This window comes from Hemitrygon akajei, chromosome 10, assembly GCF_048418815.1.
Source record: "Hemitrygon akajei chromosome 10, sHemAka1.3, whole genome shotgun sequence".
Taxonomy (NCBI): domain Eukaryota; kingdom Metazoa; phylum Chordata; class Chondrichthyes; order Myliobatiformes; family Dasyatidae; genus Hemitrygon; species Hemitrygon akajei.
Window position 1 is genome coordinate 124,994,813 of NC_133133.1, and position 25,905 is coordinate 125,020,717.

General features: G+C 41.9%; 1 long non-coding RNA gene across 1 annotated transcript; it reads right to left on the reverse strand.

The window, feature by feature from the left end:
- Positions 1-10,956: 10,956 nt before the first annotated feature.
- Positions 10,957-24,328, reverse strand: LOC140734107 (uncharacterized). Its single transcript, XR_012100476.1, has 2 exons — positions 24,083-24,328; positions 10,957-11,811 (listed from the first exon to the last, which is right to left on the reverse strand). It is a non-coding gene; the product is annotated as an uncharacterized lncRNA (long non-coding RNA).
- Positions 24,329-25,905: the final 1,577 nt, after the last annotated feature.

Genomic DNA, 25,905 nt, shown 5'->3' on the forward strand with positions numbered 1-25,905 from the left:
CACTGCAATCAATAGCCTGTAACTTCCCCTTTGAGCTGTATGACCTGCCATTTTTGTGGCATGAACTAAAGTCTCAAAGGTAGATGATGATTATAGCGTGGCGTGTACGGGGCTGAATCGAGGTGGTGGCAAAGCAGAGTCAAGGTGGAGGGCCATCGGGCCCAGGCCCTGCCGCCTTGACTCTGCTTTGCCACTCTTCTGTTCCTTCAAATCACCTCCAAGACCTCTCCAGCATTGGCCAACTATTGTCTCATTTCCTGCTCTTAGGCCCAGGCCCAGGCCCACCACAGTCCAGTCCAGTGTTTAAATTAGCCAAACCACACTGGACTGGACTGGAAAGATCGGATACGGGCCAAATCATACTGGCAGGGCCCAGGTCTGAGAATGAGGAACGACCCGAGATTTGGCCAATTTAAGCTTCCTGCCTGATTGAAAAGGTCAGATTGACAAAACCAGAGGTGAGAGATGGGCTAGTGTTCAGCTCGCTGCTCACAGGGTTTACTTGTTTTGGTGCTGAACTGAGGGTGTAGCCTGCAGCTAGCGGGCTCCTGGATCACATGTGGCTGGCTTCGTGGCTGTGAGCTCACGCTCGTAAACTTCTGTTCTGAATGTTGTTTGCTTATTTTTATTGTTTGCACGATTTGTTTGGGTATTTGGTGGTCTTCTTATAAAATGGGTCCTATTAGGTTTCTTTGTTTTGTGACTGCCTGTAAGGAAACAAATCTCAAATTTGTATATTGCATACATACTCTGATAATAAAGGTACTCTGAACTTTGACCTTTGAGGAGGCTCATGAAAATGATTCTGGGAATGAAAGGGTTAATGCCTGAGGAGTATTTTGCGACTCTGGACCTGTACCTGCTGGAGTTTAGAAGAATGAGGGGGATCCTATTGAAACCTATCGAATATTCAAAGGCCCAGGTAGAATGGATATGGAGAGGATGGAGTAGGGCCCAGAGAGCACCGCCTCAGAATAGAGACACGTGCATTTAGAAAAACAATGAGGAGGCATTACTTTAGCCAGAGGGTTGGGAACCTTTGGAATTTATTGCCACAGATGGGTGTGGAGGTCATATCATTAGGTATATTTGAAGCAGAAGTTTTCAGGTTTTATTTTATCAGTACACACATCAAAGGGGAGAAGGCAAGAGAATAAGGTTGAGAGGAATAATAAATTAGCTATGATAGAATGGCAGAGCAGACTGCCAAATGGCCTAATTCTGCTCTTCTGCCTTATGGTGTTATCGTCTACAGTGGAGATCATTTTGGTTGCTTTCATCACAGCCTTCTGCAGAGCCTCCAGTCCACAGGATTACATGTCAGTTGTAGAGTAAGTCAGCTCCATTTCATGCACAGCCCTCCCCTCCATTGTGATCATCTTCAAAAAACGGTGTCTCGTGAAGGAGGAATCCATCATTAAGGACGCCCACCGTCTGGAACATGTCCTCTTCTCATTGCTGCCATATAGGAGAAGCTAGAGAAGCCTCAAGACCCAGACTCAAGATTTTAGAAATATCATCTTCCCCTCCCTCATCAGGTCCATGAACTTAGGAAAACTGCCTCACTGTTCCTCTTTTGCACGATTTTTATGTCTTGCACTGTCCTGCTGCCGCCAAACAACAAATTTCATGGCGTTCGTCAGGGAAAATAAACCTGATTCTGGTTCTGATCGTTTGTATGAGTATGTGGAGGGGTGGAGTTGGAGTGAGCAGAGAGAGGAAAGGAAATATTGATGTGAAGGGAGGCCTTTTTCCACTCACTTGGGGCCAACTTTAGAGCCAGTGGTAATTTAGAAAAGGGTTTCACTATTTTTTCCTAATTCACAGCCCCTGTATCCATTGTCAAATGCAAAATGTTTAATGTGTTTTATTTTGGAGAAATTCATGCCTTGGAAGCCCAGTCTGGTTACCACTTTGTGTGAATTCATGAGGAGATAGCTCGGAAAATTGATGGTTTTAGTTAGATCTTTTTCATGCCTGAAGCTATTTGGGATATCAGAGGTATGGTTCTAGGTGTTTTACATTTGTATGGAACATGTATAGGTGAGTTTATGGAATGAAAATGATGGGGAGACATCCCCAGTGCCTTAGTAAATTATTACCAAGGCACAAGTGAACTGCTGCTCCCACCCACTACCTGTTGGCTAGGATTCAATTCAAGAGCCATGAGGTAATGTTACAGCTCTATAAAACCCTGGATAGACCACACTTGGAGTATGGTGTTCAGTTCTGGTCTCCTTATTATAGGAAGAATGTGGGAGCTTTAGAGAGAGTGAGGAGGAGATTTACCAGGTTGCTGTCTGGGTTAGAGATAATGTTTTATGAAGAAAGGCTGAATGAGCTAGGACTTTTCTCTTTGGAGTGAAGGAGGATGAGGGGCGACTAGATAAAGATGATGAGCCATAGTTAGAGTGGACAACCAGTGGCCTCTTCTTCCCCCAAGGCTGCATTAGGAGAGAACATATTGGAGGAAAATATGGGGGAATGTCAGAGGATGGTGGGTGTGTGGAACTTCCTGTCAGGGGTAGCGGTAGAGGCAGATACATTTATGAGACTGGTGGATGAGCACGTGCATGAATGATAAATGGAGAACTATGTGGGAGGGAAGGGATAGTGATTGTTCGTGGAGTAGGTTAGAAGTCCAGCACAACATCACGGGCCGAACAGCCTGTACTGTGCTGTACTGTTCTATGTTCGATGCTCCATAAGCACAGAGCCTCGTCGTGTTTTATATCTGATACACACCAACTGTTGCAACTGGAAGTGAGAAACATGAGTGTTGCTGATGCTGGAAATTAATTTTGTTTAATTTCAGAAACACAGTGAAAAGATTACAATACAGTTACTGGCCCACTCAAGAGACTGTGGACGGAAAGTAAAAATAAAAACAGAAAGGAAGTGAATAAAGAGCTATTTGCTGTTAACACTTAGGTCATTGTTCATCAGAAATTGGTACCCTGCAGGCACTCAGGAGTTTTTTTTTGTTAAATGTTTCAGCTTCAATATTTAGTGATTTGTGTTTTCCTGACAGAACTCGAGAAAAATTGCAGTTTCTAAATATATCTCGGATTACACTCTGTTTAAAAGAAGTCTAATTACTCTCATAATATATTTATGAGCAAATTCAGATAAATATTTTAATGACAAAGAGTTCAGATCATCGTAAACTGTATACTTGTTACATATTGAGATGTTGTTATTTATGTTGGTTGTTAATCAGGGGAGGTCATGGGCTGAAATGTAGACTAGCAAAAGGGACATGAAAGACTAAAAATTGTACCATTGAGTTGTTACCACACTTCACAATGTCAGTCATGGACGAGCTAAGACAGCATTGATAAACAAGGTTTCAGAACTCTGTTTTTGGATTGCATTAAATGATTTAGTAACATCCAGCTCTTTAAACTAAACTCTCACCCGTCAAACTTGGCAGCACGGCAGTGCAGCAGTTAGCGCTATCGCTTTACAGCACCAGCCAGCCATCGATGATCAGGGTTCAATTCCCGCCACTGCCTGTGGATCTCCTCGTGTCTGTCTGCTCCGGGCTCCCCCTGCATTCCGAGGACGTGCGCTCGGGGTCGGTGGGTTGAGGGTGTGCTACATGTTGGCGCTGGAAGCGTGACCACACTTGTGCCCAGCACAATGTTCACGGATATGATTCGACACAAACGATGCATTTCACTGAACGTTTCAACGTACCTGTGACAAATAAAGCTAACCTTTAAAGAAAATCAGTGGGTAGCCATCAGCATTGTTACACCTTTATAATCACTATAAACAAACTCATCACTTGAACAGCGAAGCCCTCGAGGTCTCCTTTATCAGTGGCAATAGAGGAATTAATTCTGTTCTGAGTTGTTTCTCCTAGCAATGAATGAATCTCACAAGAACAGTAGACAGCTCAGTTCGTCTGCTGATGAAGATTAACACATGAATAGCACGAGCTGGAATGTCTGGACTCTTGATGTACTTAGAACAATTGAGTTATAAAATGTTGAGTAAAACCTTTGCCTTTTGGGGTCAACCCACGATCCAGTGTGAGCGAGTCTCTGCAAGGAAATCAGCTTCTCCTTAAGCTCCAGCGCAGGACCAGACACCGATGAATCTGAACCAGAATCAGGTTTATTAATGCTGACATATGTCGTGGAATTTGTTTTTTTTTGTGGCAGCAGTACATTGCAATACATAAGGAATATTATTATATGTCGTAATAAAAAAAGTAAATAAATATTGAAAAAGAGGAATAGTGAGATAGTGTACACGAGGTCTTGGACTGTTCAGAAATCTGATGGCAGAGGGGAAGGAACTGTTTCTAAAACATTGAGTGTGGGTCTTCAGGCTCCCGTACCTCCTCCCTGATAACAGCAATGAGAAGAGGGCGTGGCCTGGATGGTGCGGGTAGATGCCCCCTTACTGATAGATGCCCCCTTCTTAGGCACCACCTTTTGAAGATGTCTTCGATGGTAAAGAGGGTTGTGCTGATATGGAGATAGCTGAGTCTACAACCCTCTGTAGCCTCTTTTCAACTTGCCTCTTTGATCAGATTATTATTTTTATTGAATAATACAGTTTTGTTTTGTAAAAGAATACTTTCCTGAATATGCAGTGCCTATAAAAAGTATTCACCTCCCCCCCCCCACCCCAACCACTTTGGAATTTTCCATGTTTTATTGTTTTACAACTTTCAACCACAGTGGATTTAATGTGGCTTTTTTGACACTGATCAACAGAAAAAGACTCTTCCATGTGAAAGTGAAAACATCTTTACAAAGTGATCTATATCAATTATGAATATAAAACACAAAATAATTGATTGCATAAATATTCACCCCCTTTAATATGACACACCAACTCATCGCTGGTACAGCCAGTTAGATTTAGAAGTTACATAATTAGTTAAATGGTGACCACTATGTTCAGTCAAGGTGGTTCAACTGACTATAGTAAAAATTCACAAGGATGCTGTTCATCAGTATCCTGGCAAAAACTACACTGTGAAGATAAAAGAACAGTCCAATCAACTCCGTGTAGAGGTTATTGAAAAGCACAAGTCAGGAGATGGATAAGAGAAAATTTCCAAGTCACTGAATATCCCTTGGAGTACAGTTGTCAATCATCAAGAAATGGAAAGAATCTGGCACAGCATCCTGATGGAATGCTTCCTATGGCGCATCGATAAAAGTTGGTAAGCATCGGCGAGACATGCCAAATTCCTGCAGCCTCCTGAGGAAGCTGAGGGGTTGGTGAGTTTTCTTGGCAGTGACCAGGTAAGCCACACAAGCATTATAACTTTGTTCTCCATTCTCCATCAGTACCTTCCTGAAGGTGTAGTCCTCCCTCATCACTGTCCTGTTCAGTACAGGTATACTAGATGATATTTCTTTCCTTCCTGCCAGACTCTCGGGATTGGGGATGAATTGCTTCTGGTTCAGTTCAGTGTTTTTGGAAGTAGCTGGTGAAGCAAGTGGGGGAAGACCTTTATTTAGACGGTGAGGGCAGGTGGGGAAGTCATGAGGTGGTGTGCTTGTTTCATGTTCCGGGCTTCTGTGTACTACTAGGGCAAGACTCAAGATCCCCAATATCAAACTGAATTCTGTTTCTCCAGTTCCAGTGGCCATAGAAGAGAAGTTCTCAAAAGCAATTCTTCAAACATCTGAGAACATCTTTGAATGTTTTTCTCCATCTGTCTAGTACTTTCTCCCTGAGGCAGGGCTCATGTAGGTCTCAGAGCTTGCTAGTAAGCTCCACTTATCAAGGCCAGGACTTTGAGTGAGAGTTTAAAAGAGCATCCTCACATCAGACATTATGGGTCTGGTTTAGTGCAGCATCTTATCACAATATTAAAAAAAACTACAGCGGACTGTCAGGCCAGCAGAAAAGATCGTTGGCTGGTGTCTAGCATCACTTCAAGATTTGTATGTGTCCAGGACAAAGAAACAGACAGGAAAAATAAGTGTGGACATTATCCACATTGTAAACATTATCCACATTGCAAACTGCCTTTCGCAAAAAAGTCCCTTCTGGAAAGCATTATTGGGGTATTAAGACGAAAAAAATCTTCACACCATCTTAAACTCCCCCAGGCAGTTAATTTGATCAAACATTCTAGCTGGCCATCCCCCACCCTCCCCCTCTATTTATTGCCCCTATCACTGTACTGAACTGTAAACACTTTAATCTACATTTTATAATGCTGCTTACATTGTAAATACACGCTGATACCTATATATTTAAGCACATTTTAGTCCATATCCACACTTTAATCCCCAACTGTAATTTTCATATAATTTGTTATTCTTTACATTGTTGAATGATATTGATTTTTGTTGACAACACACCACAGCAGGTTCCTAATAGATGCAACTGTTTTTGGAGAACGCTTCCAACTTGGAGGGTCAGATCTCTGGGCCTGTCAAATGTCGTGCACCTGTGACACTGCAGCACGTTGTTTCTCTGCATAAATGTACTTGTGCTAATGACAATAAACTCAACTTTGACTTTGATGTATATCCTGCTGGACTTTAGACAATCTTTCTCCTTGAGTGGTGAATATAGAGAGAATGTTCTCTTTTGCGGGCAAATCTCGAAGTAGGACACAGTTTAAAAATGAGGGGCTTCCCATTTAACTCAGAGGGCAAGTTTCTGTTGTAGAGGGCTGCAAGCTTGCGCATTTTTGTCATTCTCTTCCTCAAAGGACAGAGGAAACAGAGGCTTTAAATATTTTTAAGGTGAGAGCTGGACATAGGCAAGAGAGAAGGTTATCAAGGTGGACCAGAAAGCAAGGTTTAAAATCAGATCAGCCACAATCTCACAAGATTATGGATTTGGCACAAGGTGGCAGATGACATCCTCCTGCTGTGAATTCATTTATTTGTGTATATTAATATACACTTCTGTAGAAAAATTTGCCAAGAACAATCACGGTCAAGACCATGATTGCCCACGTCAAACGACACGTCACATAATGATGATGATGATATTAATTATATAACATGGAACACAGAACAGCAAAAGGCCATTCAGCACATGATGTGTCAAACTAATCAAATGAGCAATTAAGAGCCTACTAAGCTAGTTTCTTTCAACTAATCAAGTCCATACTTCCCCATTCCCTCCACATTATCCCTACTTATGGACAGTTCATCCCATTCCCATCAGGGAGGAGTCTACACAACATCAACGCCAGGACCACTAGACTCAAAACCAGTTACTTCCCTCCCAAGACATCAGACTGATCAACATCTCCACCCATTAACCCACCCCACCACTCTCTCACCACCACTACATACACATGACCTAGCATCACTTTATCTATGTACAACCGGTCTGTGTATATAACATGCAGAAAATTCTGGAGGAACTCAGTAGGTTAGGCAGCATTAATGGAAATGAATAAGCAGTTGATATTTTGGGCTGAGACCCTTCTTCAGGTCCTGATGAAGGGTCTTGGCCCGAAGCATCAGCTGTTTATTCATTTCTATAAACGCTGCCTGACCTGCTGAGTTCCTCCAGCATTTTGTGTGTTTTGCTTTTGATTTCCAGCACCTGCAGATTTTCTTGTGTTTATGTACAGTATGTAACAGTTACTTCTGCATTGTGTTTTAGTGGATTGTTTTTGTATCTATTGTCATTTCTTTCTTTCTTTGCTCTTCCTGCGTATCCTGTTTCTTTATTCAGCGGCTGATCCGATAACCATCATTTCATTCTCCTTTACACTAATGTACTGAAATATGACAACGAACAATCCTGAATCTTGAATTCATGTGTCTATCTAAGATCCTCTTAAATGCTGCAGTCGTATCTGCCCCCACTACCACCCCAGGTAGCAGCCTCCACTCTCTGTATAAAGCATTTGCCCCACACGTCACCTTTGAAGCTACCCCTTTTCACTTTAAATAAATGCACTGTAATTTCAGGTATTTTGTGACCCTGGGGTAAAAAGATACCAGCAGTCTACATTATCTAAGCTTGTCAAATCTCCCCTCAGCCTCCACCACTCCGGTCTAAACAACCCAGGTTGTCCAGCCTCTCCTTATAGCTCCTGCCCGCTAATCCAAGCAGCATGCTGGTCAACCTCTTCTGCATCCTCTCTGAAGCCTCCATATCCTTCCAGTAATGGGGCAGAACTGAATGCAATGGTCCAGATGTGACATAACCAACGTTTTATAAAACTCTTGAACTCAGTGCCTCAAGTAGTCAGTGTGGAGGTGAGTAATCAAACTGTGCAGCTACCTCCAGGAAGTTATGGACCTGGACCCCAAGATCCCTGTGTACATCAACATGGTGATCCAACCTTAATCCACAGTAATGAGACACTATTCCAGCTCAGGACATTCCAGAGTTCCAGTTACTCGGTTAATTGGCCATTGTAAATTGTCTTGCAATTAGACTAGTTTTAAATTGATGGGTGTTGTGGGCTGGAAGTACTTGTTCTGTGCTCTCTCTAAATAAGTAATTAATTAGTGAATGATGAAGATTAACTTTTTGAAATATCATTATACTTAGGTTAATAATGGCCGTGAAAGAAGGATAAATTCTCAAGTTCAAAGTTTAAAGTACATTAATTATCAAAGTAGGAATATGTCATCATATTCCACTCTGACATTGATTTTCTTGCAGACATATAGAGGAAAATAAAGAAATACAATAGAATTTATGAAAATATACGTAACAAAGGCTGACAATCAACAATGAGCAAAAGAAGGCAAATGGTGCAAATAATTAGTACTGAGCACATGAGTCGTAGAGTCATTGAAAGTGAGTCCATAGGTTGTGGTCCAGTTCAGAGTTGTGGTGAGTGAAGTTACCCACACAGATTCAGGAGCCTGATTGTTGCAGGGTAATAATTGTTCCTGAATCTGGTGGAGTTACTTCTGGATTTCACTGATAATGGAGATAAATCATAAAATAATCATGATTAAACAATGGCAGTGGGTTAAACAAAGGTAAATGTCGCCTGTTCTTCTGTCCTTATCCACACCGGTAGATTTTACTGTGGGCACAACACAAACCTGTTTTAAATCAGTTAACAAAGATAGCACATACTTTCATTAGAGGACTACGGGCAGGGTGTCAGGTAATGGCCAGGGACGTTTATAGCCTCTTGACTTTGAAGGTCTTGACCTGCTTCAGGTTGTTTTACATCATGAAACCAGATCATCTCCATCACCTGAAATAATCAGCTCTTCATTTCAAACTCCTTTACCATGTGTTCATTCTGAAAGAAACACACCAAACAGTAACACTCCCTCGATACACACAGCTATTGCACATAGGATAACATACTTTGCTGCCTTCTTTTCCTATCTATTAGTAAGTTCCACAAAATTAGGCAATTATTGGTCAGCACAATACAAAATTGTGCATATTTTACATAAACATTTCTGCCTGTATTTTTTTCCAGCTTCCTTAATAGCCACTTTCTCCATTTCACTTTGATCCCTCACCTCACTTTCATGAGCTTGGTGTTATTACGCCTCTGTGAATTGGTGTCGTATGTCTCTTGGTTTTAACTATATCCATTATCCAGAAATCAGTGCTGGAACTGTAAGTTTCTTGGAAGGAGGTCAAACTGAGTCAGCCTGCTACTCTGACTGGCAATAAAAGATTCACAATATTTATCTCTCAAACAATTTTTTTGAAACAGATTGGTACTTCACAGACATAATAGTGAGGCAGTTGAAATGAACTCAATCTCTTTCCCCAAACCTCCCTTTGAATTGATTATGGTTCTTAAGTAAAGATTTACTACATCAATTCTTCTCGCAATTTTTTTACTTTGGAGGAAGGGAGTTAAATTATCAGAAAAGAGAAAAGGGAGCATTGCTAACACAGGGAGGGTATTATATCCTTATTATTTTTATACCTTTCTGTGATTTAACTGCAAATCTACACACCTATCTTGTGCTAGCTCTTCGCAGGCAAGTTGTGCATCCACAACGACACGACTCTCCCCTTTTATTTATATTAATAGTGGCCTCATTTGAAGAGCCTACATGAGGGATTATGCTGTGTGTAAATGTAACCATATTTTCAATATTGTTTTAATGATTATGCTTTTGAGGTATCAAATCACACAGCACAGAAAAAGACCTTTCAGGTACTATGTTCCTGCTGTCCACACAAAGCCCATCTATAATAATCCTACTACCAGTTCATAGTCTGCAGCCTTCTACACACAAAGGCAATTCAGGTGTTCTTTCAGATGCTATATAACACTGTAAGGGTCTCTGACTCTCTCATTTTGGTTTCACTCCACCCTCACCCAATTTCCTTTGCTCCCACCAGATCAACACCAGATTGCTCTCCACTCTACGTTGACAAAAACAGTACTGTGCATAAGTCTTAGGTGACCTAGCTTTATATATGTGCCTAAGACTTTTGCACAGTACTGTATAGTGATACAACACTTGAGAAGTCTGTTTCACCAACATAAAGGAAATTACAAACCTTTGACCTTTGTACTGCGTCGTCAAGCAAGCAAAAGGTCTGGGGTTAATGTGAATTTATCACGTAGTGCACCAATAAAAGAAGAACTAACACTGAAATTAAGAGTGAAATCAGGGTACAATGTTGAACAAAGAAAAGTGTTGTTTTGTTGACCTCTTTGTGAAATTGTTCCCCTACTGAAATACTGCCCATGGAATATGAACTTAACAAAGAAACAGCACTGGGCTCATAATCCTTCAACACCAAAATTAAATAGATCACAGGGTTCAGGTCAATAGTTCAACTGCTGATACTTTTCAGAAAAGAAGCCTTCTGCTTTTATAACTCAGGTCTGAAAATTAAGATGACCATTTGACTCAATATTCCCCCTAATATTTTTCTCAGCTGCATGGACCAACCATTGCTTTGAGCAGGAAATTTTTACATGGCCTGAAGACTACACAGCACTTCCAATTTTTTTGTAGCATGCATTCTATGAACATTTAGAATGAAAATTGAAAAATCACATAATTTTGATTTTATTTATTAATCGAAGGGTAAATGAAATACAGTACCACAAAGAAATCTCTCAAGTTTTGTAAACTTTTAAAGTTAGACAGCATTCAGTGAGCTGGCGGTTTGAGCTAGCAACTTCCATTCTGTGTTTATTGTTACAATTTGTAATAGTGTTGTAACTTGAAACACTGACAATGTAAATATCTTAAAGCTCTAAAATGTTTCAAAGTAAAGGTTGTGGTAAACTTATTATTTAAAATGTTTATGGATTATATTAATTATAGGTTATTTCACAATTATATTAGCATAGATTTCAAAATTGTATAAGCATAATTTCAAAATTATATTAACATTATATAAAAGAATATTCCAGCTACGCAGCAACAAAGGCTATGTGTGGGGAAGCATTTCAGTTACTGCGTGGCCAAGTAGTCGAGCTTCTTCGAGGGAACAGTAATTGACTGCATTTCCCACAAAGTATGAAATACCATGGAAACAAGAGCTTCGATTAAGTTGTCTCACAGCGCAAGCTGTGTGCAAGCATTGACTGGAAATTGTCAATGACCTTTATGCAGAGCTTGTCCTAATTCTGCCATAAAACAGGGCAGTCAAAGGAGCTTAAGGAGAGGTTATCAAAAATATAATTGGAAGTGCTTGATTCTAACACAAGCCCCTGAGGTGAAAAAAGGTTCATCCATCAGTACCAGGCCAGTGGTGAGCACAGAAAAAAAACAATGCATTTCAAAATTAATCACTATCATAAGTCTCCAGTTACCACCAGCACGAGAAAGTTGGATGCCAGATTGATTCATCATTAATTCTTCATCAGTCCCAATGGGAAAGTAGTTCATCTTCTTTTGGGTCCATCTAATGAGAAGGAAAAGAAATAGAAATGACAAGGGTGAATTGGTATCTATTTGTACTGAAAACACTGCTCATAATATCTGCCTGTATAACAGGGTGCTACATTTGATAGCCCCTATCAAACAAAAATAGTTAACGGCTAACTTATTGGTTGCCCAACAGTCAACACAGCAACTTTATGTTGTCTATTCAGTTCAGTAAGCTCAGGATCAATTCCGTGCTATTTAGCTGGCTGGCCAGGTCACACTGTGAGGGGTGAGCAACAAGAAGGCTAGCCTGTAAAGAAACTTAGCAGCTGTTCCTCAAGGGGAGTTCATTTTGCCTGGAGCGGGTGATACCAGTGGTTTATCAGTCAACTTGGCTTGGCCACACACAAAATGCTGGAGGATCTCCGAGGCACCCATGGATAAGAATAAACAGTTGATGTTTCAGGCCAAAACCCTCCATCAGGACCTGTCTCTGCCGCAACATGCTGAATCTTGAAGTGGATGGGCTACTTCAGCAGAAGCTCATGAACATACATTCAGTGGCCACTCGGGAACCCGGTAAAGTGTATGTCATGAAGTTTATTGTTTTGCAACAACAGTGCAGTGTAAGGCATAAAAAATTACTATGTTATCACCCAAATAAACTGAACAGTTAGTGCAGAAGGGAACGGTGAGACAGAGTTCTTCTGGACCATTCAGAAACCTGATGGTGGAGGGGAAGCACTGTTCCCAAAATCCTGACTGTTGGTCTTCATGCTCCTGAACCCGCTCCCTCATGGTGCTAATGAGAAGAGTGCAATTCCCGAGTGGTGAGGGCCCTTCAGGATGGGTGATTCCTTCTTACGGTTCTGCCTTTTGAAGATGTCCTTGGTGAGGAGAGAGATGCCCGTGATGGAGCTGGCTGATTCTACAACCCTCAGCAGCCTCTTTCGATCCCGTGCATTATGCAGGTATCTTCAACACAGAAAACGGGAAATAGGCTTTGTCTCTCACATTTTTTGATGGTCCATTTATGCAGCTGCCAACCGACCCTTTTCTGTTGTGTGTTACACTTCCACAAGCACTGAGCCATATTAAAACAAATATTAACCACACCTTGTGGCCAACAATTCATCAGTAAGTTGTTTTGTACGTGCATTCATTTAAAGCATCACAGGTAAAGCCCTCCCCACCACTGAGCACATCTACATGAAACCCTGTCATAGGAAAGCAGCGTCCATCATCAGAGACCTCCTCCACCACTTAGGACAAGCTCTCTTCTTGTTATTGCCATCAGGAAGAAGGTACAGGAGCCTCAGGACTCACACCATCAGGCTAGGAACAGTTATTACCCTTCAACCATCAGTCTCTTGAACCACAAGGGATAACTTCACTTGCCCCATCATTAAAATGTTGTTCCCACAACCAATGGACTCACTTTCAAGGACTCTTCATCTCATGTTCTCGATATTTATTTATTATTATTATTTCTTCTTTTTGTATTTGCACAGTTTGCTATCTTCTACATTCTGGTTGAATGCCCAAGTTGATGCGGTCTTTCATTGATTCTGTTATGATTAGTATTCTATAGATTTATTGAGTATGCCCACAAGAAAATGAATCCCTTGGTTGTATATAGTGACATAAATGTACTTTGATAATAAATTTATTTTGAACCTTGAACTTTGACTTCTCTTTTGGCCAATGGTTAATCACAGTTGACTTCATATTCAAAATCATTGTCTTGGCATCATGCAGTTTATCTCAGGTAGTTTTTATTAATGTAAAAAAAAGGACAGAAATTTAAATGTAGGTTGGTCAAAATAGAATTAGTCAAGATTTAAATATAATTTTCTATTTAACAGTTGGTGACAAATTTGTGGTCCACTCAACTATCCCAGCAACATTACTGCCATAATAATCTACAGTATGCAGGTGACTAAAGGAGGAGTCCGAAGAATTGAATCGAGTCAGCTTATTCCTCAAACTGGCTGGGGTCACTTTAATCAGTTCCCTACTGGAAACCATGAGGTAAAACAGGATCAAAGCGTGTGGTTTAATGTTGATGGGCATTGGGTAGTTTTGTCATTCAATTGCCTAGGCAAATCATAGAAGGCTGGTGATGAATGTGGTTTGATTGAAAATTCCCTGATTCAAGTTATCTCAACTTTCAATGTTTAGTGGCCCTGAGAGAAGAATAGAGGGAAATTATTAGAGGAAACGCTGCCCTCCTTACGAATTTATTCCATAAGTAACCACCATATTGTTTTGCACTGTGATGATTCCTGCAAAGAACATTGGAACTGTTTTCCACTTCCTGTTTTATAGGTGCTATACCGATGCATTGGATATGAAGATCCAATTTGTCTGTACTGAGTCCCACTGTGGGATTCGGTACCACTGGGTCTTGGCCTAAAGTGACAATAGTTCATTCCCGTCTATAAATGCTGACTGGACTGCTGAGTTCCTCCAGTGATTTGTGAGAGTTGCTCAAATTGTCCATCGTCTGTCATGACTCATGACTCATGACTCAGTGTCCTATCCACCCATTCTGAATTTAACAATTTGGGCTAATTTACTTTCTCTGTTTGGGTCAGAACTGGGTGGTTCTGTTGCAGGTGAAACATCTTTTCCACAACTCTTACATTTTCCTTTGTTTAATCTGTTGCCAACTAACTCATTAACTCTTCATCTAGTTTACTAGTTTATCACTAGTAATCCTGTCCTTCCCATCAGTTTTCACAACCATCTATCCATTCCCTTCCACGGCTAGCCACTTAAAACGAACCCATTTTCTCTCTTCCCTTTACATGAATTCTTTGACCTGAAATATTAGTGCTTTTTCACCTTCCACGGGTGCTGCCTGGCCTGTTGAGTTTCCCCAGCATTTTCTGTTTTTATTTCAGATTCCAGCTTGATTTTCAATAACCACCCACATTGTTTAAAAGAACACATGCAGAGTATTTCTGACCCAAGGATGTTGATAATAAAACCATTTTTCAAGGAGAAGTCAATGTTCATTAGTTATAAATGAAACAGTTTTTAGGAATTAGGAATTACCCCGATTACAAATGGCTTTGTATATGCTACTTATGCCGTAGTTTATCATCCTTCACCATAAACACTGTCCTCCACATTATACACACACAAAAGCTCCCCTCTTGAAAGTGCTATAGGGCTATTAAAACTAAAACTTCACGCCATCTTCTCACTGGCAGTTAATCTGATCAACCATTCAAGTTTGCCCACCTTACTATCTATTACTTCATACACTGCATTGCACTGTAAACATGTCAAACCACTTTATATAACACTGTTTGCATTGTAAATAAATGCTGGTATTTATGTATATTTTATTCTATATCCATACTTGAATTTTATATAACTCTTTAATCTTCACAACAGTGAATGTCATTGTTTTTATTGCATGTCACCTCCTGACTAACACACCACCACAAATTCTGAATACATGGAAATGTGTACAGTAAATAAAGTTTATCTTTGATCCTTGTCATTACGAGGGGTGATTGATAAGTTTGTGGCCTAAGGTAGAAAGAGTCAATTTTAGAAAACCTAGCACAGTTGTTTTTCAACTGAGTCCCCTCCTACATTTACACACTTAGTCCAGCGGTCGTGGAGTATACGGATCTTGGACCTCCAGAAGGTGCCCACAGCAGGGGTGATTGATAAGTTAGTGGCCTAAGGTGGAAGGAGATGAGTTATACAGCTCTCGTTACATGCACATGCAGGTTGACTCTGAGTGATTATGCAGAGAGTTTGAAGTTAATAACTCATCAGTTAATAACTCATCGGGGTCATTGATAAGTTTGTGGCCTAAGGTAGAAGGTGATTCTGCATAATCACTCAGAGTTGAACAGCATGTGCATGTAATGAGAGCTGTATAACTCAACTCCTTCCACATTAGGCCACTAACTTATCAATCACCCATCTGTGGACACTTTTTGGAGGTCCAAGATCCATATGCTCCACAACCACTGGACTAAGTGTGTACATGTAGGAGGGGACCACGTTGAAAAATAAATGTGCTAGGTTTTCTAAAATTAACTCCTTCTACCTTAGGCCACAAATCTATCAATCACCCCTTGTAAGCATGACCCATTGTCAAAGGCTCACCTTGTAAATCTAGAAACACAGGCCTATTGACAGTCAGTTCTACAAAGCAAAAGTTTGGTCATTGAATCATGCATCTGGTCACAGGCTGGATCGACTGGCTCGTTTCACAAGACATTTTCCACGTATACTGTCTTTGTCAAACATAAAATGAAAATTCCACCGCAGTTATACATTTGCTTGAAGAGGAAATTGTTATTGGATTTGTGACCATTACCACATTTGGATATTAAGTCTGTTGATGAACCTACTTTTATTGAGTGGAGTCTCACTTGCCATTCGTTAGATTAGATAGCACTCTACACTTGCACATCTCAATGGGTCAGAAAGCTTTCTGTCATGACACTGGCTGACATCTTCACATTATCTACAGCATGTACTTTGAGTCACACAAAACAAATGCATTGATTCTGAGAATTTTACCAGTGCTGTGGAAGTCAAATTTAATGATTTTATATTTCTGTGAAAATAGCAGTGTGATTTATTTTATTATTAAAGCCTTTATTTGTGCTCAGTTGTTTTTGAGGTTTAGGTGGCAAGGAAGGCGGGCTCTGTCGTGGACAAAGTACTGGAGAGTATGACATCAGTAGCAGAGCGAAGGGCGCTGAGTAGGCTACGGTCAATTATGGAAAACCCTGAACATCCTCTACATAGCACCATCCAGAGACAGAGAAGCAGTTTCAGCGACAGGTTGCTATCGATGCAATGCTCCTCAGACAGGATGAAGAGATCAATACTCCCCAATGCCATTCCGCTTTACAATTCAACCGCCAGGAGTAAGATATGTTAAAGTGCCGGGGATAGGACTCAATGTATTTAAGTAAACTACTTAAGAACTTTTTAAAAGCTATTATTAATGCTTTTTGAGAGGGTGATTTTAGATGCATATCATATTTTGACTGAGTTAAGTATTGTATGTAATTAGTTTTGCTACAATAAGTGTATGGGACATTGGAAAAAATGTTGAATTTCCCCATGGGGATGAATAAAGTATCTATCTATCTATTTATTACTGAAGTATTGTACCTAAATAATGCGGCCACTATGTTCATGGGCTTCTGCTGCTGTAGCCCATCCACTTCAAGGTTTGATGCGCTGTGCATCCAGAGAGGCTGGTCTGCACACCGCTATTGCAATGCGTGGTTACTTGAGTTACTGGCACCTTCCTGTCAGCCTGAACCACTCTCTCATTAACAAGGCGTTTTCACCCACCACATCACTACTCCCCTTTGTTTTCGCACCATTGTCTTTAAACCTTAGAGACTGTTGTGCATGAAAATCCCAGGAAATCAGCAGTTTCTGAGATACACAAACCACCATGTGTGATACCAAAGATCACTCCACAGTCAAAGTCACTTAAGTCACATTTATTCCCCATTCATATACTTGGACTGAACAACAGCTGAACCTCTTGACCACGTCTGCATGCCTTGATGCATTGAATTGCCGCCACGTGATTGGCTGATTAGATATTTGCCTTAACAAGCAGGTGTACAGATGTACCTAATAAAGTGGCCACTGTGTGATTGTCGTTACATACTACCTTGAGATTCATTTTCTTGCAGGCGTTTACAAGAAAATAAAGAAATATAATAGAATTTGTGAAAATCTATCTATGCACAAAGACTGACAAACAAGCAAAGTACAACTGAAGACAAATCATGCAAATATACATATATAAATAATACATGAATAAATAAATAAGCAAATATTAAGTAAACAGATGAATAAAGAAAAAATCAAATAAGGAAATCATAAATTAATAGATAAAAACTGGATAGATATATAGATGGACAGATAGATTGATAGATACTGTAGATAGATCAATAATGCAAAGAACGCGAGTTGTGTCCATGGAAGTGAGTCTGTAGATTATGGAATCAGTTCAGAGTTGAACTGTGTAAAGTTATCCATGCTGGTTCAGCGGGTTGATGGTTGTAGGGTAAGTACTGTACCTGAACCTGTTGGTGTGGGACCTCAGGCTCCTGTACCTCCTGCCCGATGGTAGTAGTGTAAAGAGAGCATGGTCTGGATGGTGGGGTTCTTTAAGAATGGATGATGCTTTCCTGTGGCAGCGATCCATGTAAACGTGCTCAGTGGTGGGAGGATTTTCCCTATGATGGACTGGGCTCTAACCTTCATTTTTTGCAGGATTGTAGATAGCTATGTAGGTTCTAACAAAAGTAAATGGGATTTTTAGAAACACAAGGGATTCTACAGATGCTGGAAATACAGAACGACACACGTAAAATGCAGGTGAATCTCAGCAGGTCAGGCAATATCTATGGAGAGGAATAAACAATCAATATTTCTGACCGAGACCCTTCATCGGGACTGGAAATGAAGGGAGAAGAAAGCAGAATAAGAGGGTGGGGGGAAAGGGAAGGAATATATGCTGGCAGGTGATAGGTGAAACCAGGTGAGGGGAAATATGGGTGTGTGGGGGAGGGAGGTGAAGTGAGAAGCTGGGAAATGATATGTGGAAAAGGGACAGAGCTAAAAACAAAGGAATCTGATAGGAGAGGGGTGTGGATATTGGGAGAAGGGGAAGGAGGAGGGATGTTAGAGTGTAGCGATAGGCAGGAGAAGAGAAGGGGTGAGAGTGAAGCCAGAATGGGGAATGGAAAACAAAGAGAAAGAGAGAAGGGGCAATGAGGAGAAATAACTAGAGATTAGAGAAATCGATGTTCATGCTGTCTGACTGGAGGTTGAGCTATAAGATTTTGTTCCTCCAACCTGAGAATGGCCTTATCACATTCAAGTTCCTGAATGTCAACATCTCTGAAGATCAATTCTGGGCCCAATATATCGATGCAGTTACAAAGAAGGTGCGACAGTGGCCATGTTTCATTTGGAGTCTGAGGAGACCTGGTAGGTGATCATGGACTCTCGGAAATTTCTACAGACGTACTGTGGAGAGTATTCTAGCTGGTTGCATTAGTGTCTGTTTGGAGGAGCCACTGCACAGAATCAGCAAAAGCTGCAGGAAGTCGTAAGTTCTGCCACGGGCACCTTCAAAAGGCAATTCCTCGGCGAGGCAGCACCCATCATTAAGGACCCCAACCATCCAGGACGTATCCTCGTCTTATTGCTCCGTCAGAGAGGGGGTATAGGAGCTTCAAGATGAACACTCAATGTTTCAGGGTCAGCTTCTTCCCCTCCACCATTAGATTTCTGAATGGACAATGAATCCACGTACACTTCTTATTTTAATTTGTAGCTTTATTATTGTTGGGTGTTATGATGTACTGCTGCCACAAACAACAAACTTCATGATATAAGCCAGTGATATTATATTTGATTTTGATGGCAGTAGAGGTAGCCATGATCAACATGTCAGAATGGGAATGGGAATTGCCACTGAGAAAACTGCCTGTTGCAGCAGACAGAACGAAGATGCTCGACAAAGCAATCCCCCAATCTACGCCGGGTCTCACTGACGTAGAAGAAACCGCACCAGGAGCTGACCCTACAGACCTGCAGGTGGAACGTCACCTCACCTGTAAGGATTGCTTGGGACCCTGACTAGCGACGAGGGATGAGGTGAAGGAGCAGGTCCTGCTTGCAAGAATAAGTGCCAGGAGGGAAAGCAGTTATTGGTTGAGATCTAAACACAGATCTACAGCAGTATGCTGGGAAACTCTCCACTTGTGCAAAGTGAACAGATTGGATCAGGGCCTTGGCTTTCAGACAGTGCTTACAGTAGGCACTCCACCAAGACAATAGCAAGTCACTTCGTGTTGTCCATGAGGTATTTTTATACACCACTCTTCTATATTAAGCTTGAAAATTCTTAACAATATTAAAAGGTGTGACAGATAATTTCTTGGAAATAATTTTTGGTGTAGACTGCCCAGGGCTGACACTTCTTGAGCTGAGAGGCAGGTCACATTCCTATCTGGCCCCTCAACAGGTTGGTTGAATAGGATGAGTGCAGGTAAGCATTTTTAATTAATCTTCATGGTTTCAATTAGTTTATTTGATGTTATTATTTTTAGATTTATTGTTTTATTTGTCTTGTTAGTTTAATCCATTGGAACCGTTTGATTGTCTGAGGCCTGTGGTGGCACCGAGATGCACAGAGGGTGTCTGGCTGCTCACTGAGGTCACAGCTGAGGCCGAGGCACCACTTGGGGATCATTTCAATGGAACAACTGTAGCAGTGAGGCTCAGAGCTCAATTACATTCACAACGATGCACAAACTACAGAAGCAGGAACTTCGGAAGGAGTGTCCAAGTGTTGGGAACAGCCAAATAAAGCACAATCCACCCGACCTCCTGGATGCTAACACCAACCCTTTCTATGAAGCGGGGACTGACATAACACTTCTTATGAAGAAAGGGTGAGAAGTTTCAAGTTCCTGGGTATCAAAATCTCTGAATTTCCATTCTGGCCCCAACATAATGATGTAATATGAAGAAGGATGTAGTTACTCAGTGATTGAGGAGATTTCGTAAGTGACAATGACTCCAACAAATTTCTGCTGATGTACTGTGGAGAGCATTCTACCTCATTACACCGCTGTCTGGTATGGAGAGGCCACTACAGAGGACCGCAGAAAGCTGCAGAGGGTTATAAACTCAGCCAGTTCCAATAGCCTTCCCACCATCGAGGAAATATTCAAAAGGTGATGCCTCAAAAAGGCCACATCTGTCATGAAGGATCCCCGCATCCAGGACATGCCCACATGCCCTCTTCTCATTTCTGCCATCAGGAAGGGGACACTGGGGACTTTTAGGAGCAGCTTCTTCCCTTCTGCCATCACATTTCATGATATATGTCAGTGATAATAAACTGGATTCTGATTCTGATTGTGACTTTAACTGCAGTGCGGAGGATCAGAGGGATCTTGGGGTCCGAGTCCACAGGACACTCAAAGCTGCTGTTCAGGTTGACTCTGTGGTTAAGAAGGCATATGGTGTATTGGCCTTCATCGATCGTGGGATTGAGTTTAAGAGCCGAGAGGTAATGTTGCAGCTATATAGGACCCTGGTCAGACCCCGCTTGGAGTACTGTGCTCAGTTTTGGTCACCTCACTACAGGAAGGATGTGGAAACCAAAGAAAGGGTGCAGAGGAGATTTACAAGGATGTTGCCTGGATTGGGGAGCATGTCTTATGAGAAAAGGTTGAGTGAACTCAGCCTTTTCTCCATGGAGCGACGGAGAATGAGAGGTGACCTGATACAGATGCATAGGATGATGAGAGGCATTGATTGTGTGGATAGTCAGAGGCTTTTTCCCGGGGCTGAAATGGCTAGCATGAGAGGGCATAGTTTTAAGATGCTGGGGAGTAGGTACAGAGGAGATGTCAGGGGTACGTTTTTTACACAGAGAGTGGTGAGTGTGTGGAATGGGCTGCCGGCAATGGTGGTGGAGGCGGATACAATAGGGTCTTTTAAGAGACTCCTGGATAGGTACATGGAGCTTAGAAAAATAGAGGGCAATGGGTAACCCTAGGTAATTTCTAAGGTAAGGACATGTTCGGCACAGCTTTGTGGGCCGAAGGGCCTGTATTGTGCTGTAGGTTTTCTATGTTTCTATGTACATTGTGAGGGAGTAAAAAATAGGCCCTTAAGCTACAAGGGGCTCAGACCCACTGATTTGAGCAGATATAGGGGGCACCAATGTTTCCACATTCAAATTCAGTTCAGATTCAGATTGATTGATATATCACATGTACATCAAAAACATACATTGCAATGAGTTAATAAGGATGTGCTGGGGGCAGCCCGCAAGTATTGCCACACAATCCAGTGCCAATTTAGCACGCCCACAATGTTCAGCAGAACAGCACTAAGCACCAACAGAACAGAACAACAGCAGCAAAGCAAGCCCGTTTCCCACCCACTCACACACATAGAAGGTCTCCAGCCCCAGGACTGACTGTCTCTGAGCCTCCAACCACCAGTTCTCAGGTCCAAACACTCAGACCAGCAGACATACAGCCTCAACCTCCAGTCCCTGGCCGGACTCCAGACCTCCAGAGTGGATGTGGAGGCCATTTCTGTTCGCGGCCCTGCGGAGCCAGCTGCGCTTTGGTGTGCGATGAGTAAATATCAGCTTCATTTGTCTCATGCAAGTGGGGACATCGGCCACCCAGCTGTTGGTTGTGGCCATGCCCACTTGGACGGGTGAATCACGGCTGCAGACTGCACTGTGGACATGCAGGGTCTCGCAACAAATCGGTGTTGGGTCCTGGAGCTTTTGCGATCCAAAAGTCTTTTGGAAGTGAAGAATAAAACTTATTGCTCACGATTGTTTTCTTAAGTGTTCGAAGAGCACAGAAGAACAAGAAGAAGTGTTGAGGGACCAAAGAAAAGACCAGATTAAACAGCAGTCATGTTCACCTCATACTCAGACTAGAGATCACAGAATATTCCAGTGATAACAAATAACCTAAACAACAACCAGATTCAAGTAGCCACAGAAAACTAAGACATTTCTCAAGAATTACAGAAGTAATAAATGATGGGAAATTCACTGAGCAATTATATGTGTATACTGTAGGTGATTATATAAAAATACAAACAAGCATGAGAAAGTTAAACTAAAGAAAAATAACATGTCCACACCCCAGACTAACATCAGGAACTTGTATGGGAATAGACAAGATGGGGAGTGACATTGCCCCAGGAGATCAGCAATGGCTCTGAGCAGAAATTCACTGCCACCCCCACAACAAAGCAGCATTTGCCCTCCCACCTCTTCACATCCACCAGTGCCCCATCTGGTGGTCTCATTACACTCCAAGTCTACAGCCACATACCCTGCGGAGGCACAGTGTGCAACCAGGCCTTCTAGACTTACGCGGGCCATGCCCTTTATCCAAGGGTGGCTAGTAGTCTCTGCACTGAGAAACTGTGTACAAGTGCCATTGGGAACGGTAGGAGAGCAGTGACGGGCAGCAGCTCTGGAGTCAAGGGATATGGGGAAAGGCAGGAACGGGTTACTGATTGTGGATGATCAGCCATGATCACAGTGAATGGTGGTGCTGGCTCAAAAGGCCAAATGGCCTACTCCTGCACCTACTGTCTATTGTCTATTGTCTATTGTCTATTAGAAAGGGAGGTATTAAAGGGATGGATTACTGACCCTTAGTGTACTGGAACTAGAAATGGTTTATTATTGTCACATGTACTAGCATACAGTACATTACACAGTACATTGAGGTGGAACAAGGTAAAACAATAATGCAGAATAAAGTGTAACAGTTACGGAGAAAGTGCAGCGTAGGTAAACAATAAGATTCAAAATCATAAAAAGGTAGACTGTGTCTGTAATACCAAAAAAGGAATAACTTACTTTATAGTTCTCAGTTTGAAATGTTACTTTATGCCGGTGTTAATTTTTGCACTTGGACCAAGCGCATATTTCAGTTATTGAACTTGACACTCAGTACAGGGGCTCCCCATGTTGACTTACAGACTTAAATCTGACCTTATTCAAATTCTCCCATAAATTGTCGAAGCATTTATCAAAAAAGAAAATTAGCTACAGGAAAATCGTCTTCAAACAAAAAAAAAACAAATGTTTACATGTAACATCCTCGCAGTAATCAAACAAATATGCAGTTTATTAAGAGTACAGCTGCTGGTTTTCAGTGGGAGGCTACTTAAGAGATTTACTCCGGAAACTGACAAGGCGGTTTCTTCCATTGTGACCCTTGCAAAATACTTCATCCAACAATATAACACTCAGTGATACTTCAGGCTATCAAAACTTGCCATTCTGATCCTGTGCCGTTGTAACAGCACGGAGGAAAACAATAAATAACTTCTGGTATTAATTGACGCTCATTTCTGATTGGGGGAAAGCTGGTTTACAGGCAGTTCTTCAGAATGGAACCCTTGCGTAACCTGGTGACGGCCCACATCTGAAAATCTGACCCATCCAACTTTATTAAAAATACCTAACATCTCCAGGGCATATACTCAGAATACATCTGTTACCATTTTGCCTTGTTACTGGAAGCATTTCATGCAATCTTCAATAAGAAATAGGTTTTTATCTCTTTAACCTTAGTCTAACAACAGTTGCTTTTGAACCTTTTGGTTTGCAAACTAATCTCGCAGGTTTGGCCAATGTCTCTGAGGCCTTCTTAAGTATTACCCGCGTTGAGGATGCTGAGCATTTAAGGAGCAACAATCACGAATATGTTGGCCTGAAACAGACTCACCGCCTCCTGGAGGCATGCCTAACATCCCACGACCTCAGTGGCGGTCCATCTCCAGAGTGAGTTCAGGTCGTCACCACGGAAACAGGTCTCCAGAAACATGTCGGATTTGCATGGGATGACTTGAATTGTGCAGGGCAGGGAGTAGGAGCCTTCAGATAATTGTAAAACTGTAGCTTAGCCTGTGCATGTATGCAGGGCTAGCTATTTAGCTATCAATAATTAGACCGCTGGGAAGCAGCTTGGAGGAGATTACCCCTTTGGCAAACAGTCAGATTAATGTCTTACTGAGAAATACTTTTTTTTCCTCTTCCTGTAACTAGCTTTCTTGCGGCTGAATGCCTAAGCTTGTGGAGGTCAAGGTGACAGAAGACAGCCAACAGCCGTGCAGGAGAGCGCAGCAGAATGTCAGATTACTCTGCATGGGGTCAGTTACTTCTTTCAATGATCCAGGCAAGAATTACTCAACATAAACACTCCGTGGTGGGTGAGTGGGGTGAGGTTAAACAATCATTTTTTGCAATGTTCATGGATCTGCAATATTTTCTACATGCTTCCCCATACAATTTTTGTGACCATTAAGACGATATTTAGGAATGCATTGTTCTTTCAAGACTGGTTAGTTTTACTGTTATATAAGAGGAGATCAGACCTTGCACTTGGAAGGTCCATAAGTGGTAGTGCTTCCCTGTGCCTGCTGTCCTTCTCTGTCTTGATAGTAGATGCACGACTCTGAGCATTGTACCTGGATGCATTATAGCTTGTTAAGGCAACTGCTCTGCAAGTGACCACAAGGAACTGCAGAGAGTTGTGGACTGAGCTTAGCACATCACGGAAACCAGCCTTCCTTCTCTCCCCTCATGGACTACTACCACACTCAAGGACAGCCTTTATCCCAGGGTCACAAAGCTCTTGAGTACCCCACTTGCATGTTAAAGATGAACTCTTGACCTAAAACTTAAAGATGTTTTTAATACATTAAAGATAAACTCTGAACACTTGACTTTCAGTAAGATGGCTCGGGTGCAGTGCGCTTCTAGGAGGTCAACAAAGGTGTTATTGCCTTTTTTAAACGTATTTTATGATCACAAGACCCTGCTGGACATTAAGAGCTTAAAGTACTGCAGGTCTACCCCATCAACGAGTCGCTCGTTAGTGAAGGAGCTCGGCTCGGCACGGATCATGATGCTGCCCGAGACAGAACAGCGTCTGTGCGTGAAGGAGGCGTGCAGTCTAATAGCCAGTGATCATCTTAGTCATTTTCCTTGTGATCGTGAGACCCTACTGGACATTGGTGGTGTGGAATATCACCAGTCCAATTCACTGACTCATTGGCGAGCGGCGGGGGCCGATCGCAGGACAGCTGAGCGCTCTCACAAGTAGCGAGGGCTCAGTCTCCTGTTGGCAGCCACCCAGGGAAAGGTGTCGGAGTTCGATGCCCCACCAGAGTGCTGGAGGCAATGTGGCATGGTACCCATGCTGGAGTCCATACGACTAACCCCAGGATTCGCTCAGCACAAGACAAGTTGCATTGTGTTCGACTGCAGACTGCTGCAACACTCATGGACTCAGGGATTTAAGACAATTTATTTTTGTGTGACCAGATTTTCCTGCTATCTTATATATGTGCTACACATACCTTGTGTTGTGTGTGACTGTTGGTATTGTGTTTTGCACCTTGGCTCCAGAGCAACGCTCTTTCATTGGCTATTCATGGATATTCATGTACGGTTGAATGACAATTAAACGTGAACTTGAACTTATCATAGCCCTTGCACCTTCATGTCTACTTGCACTGCACTTTATGGATAACTGCAACATGTTAT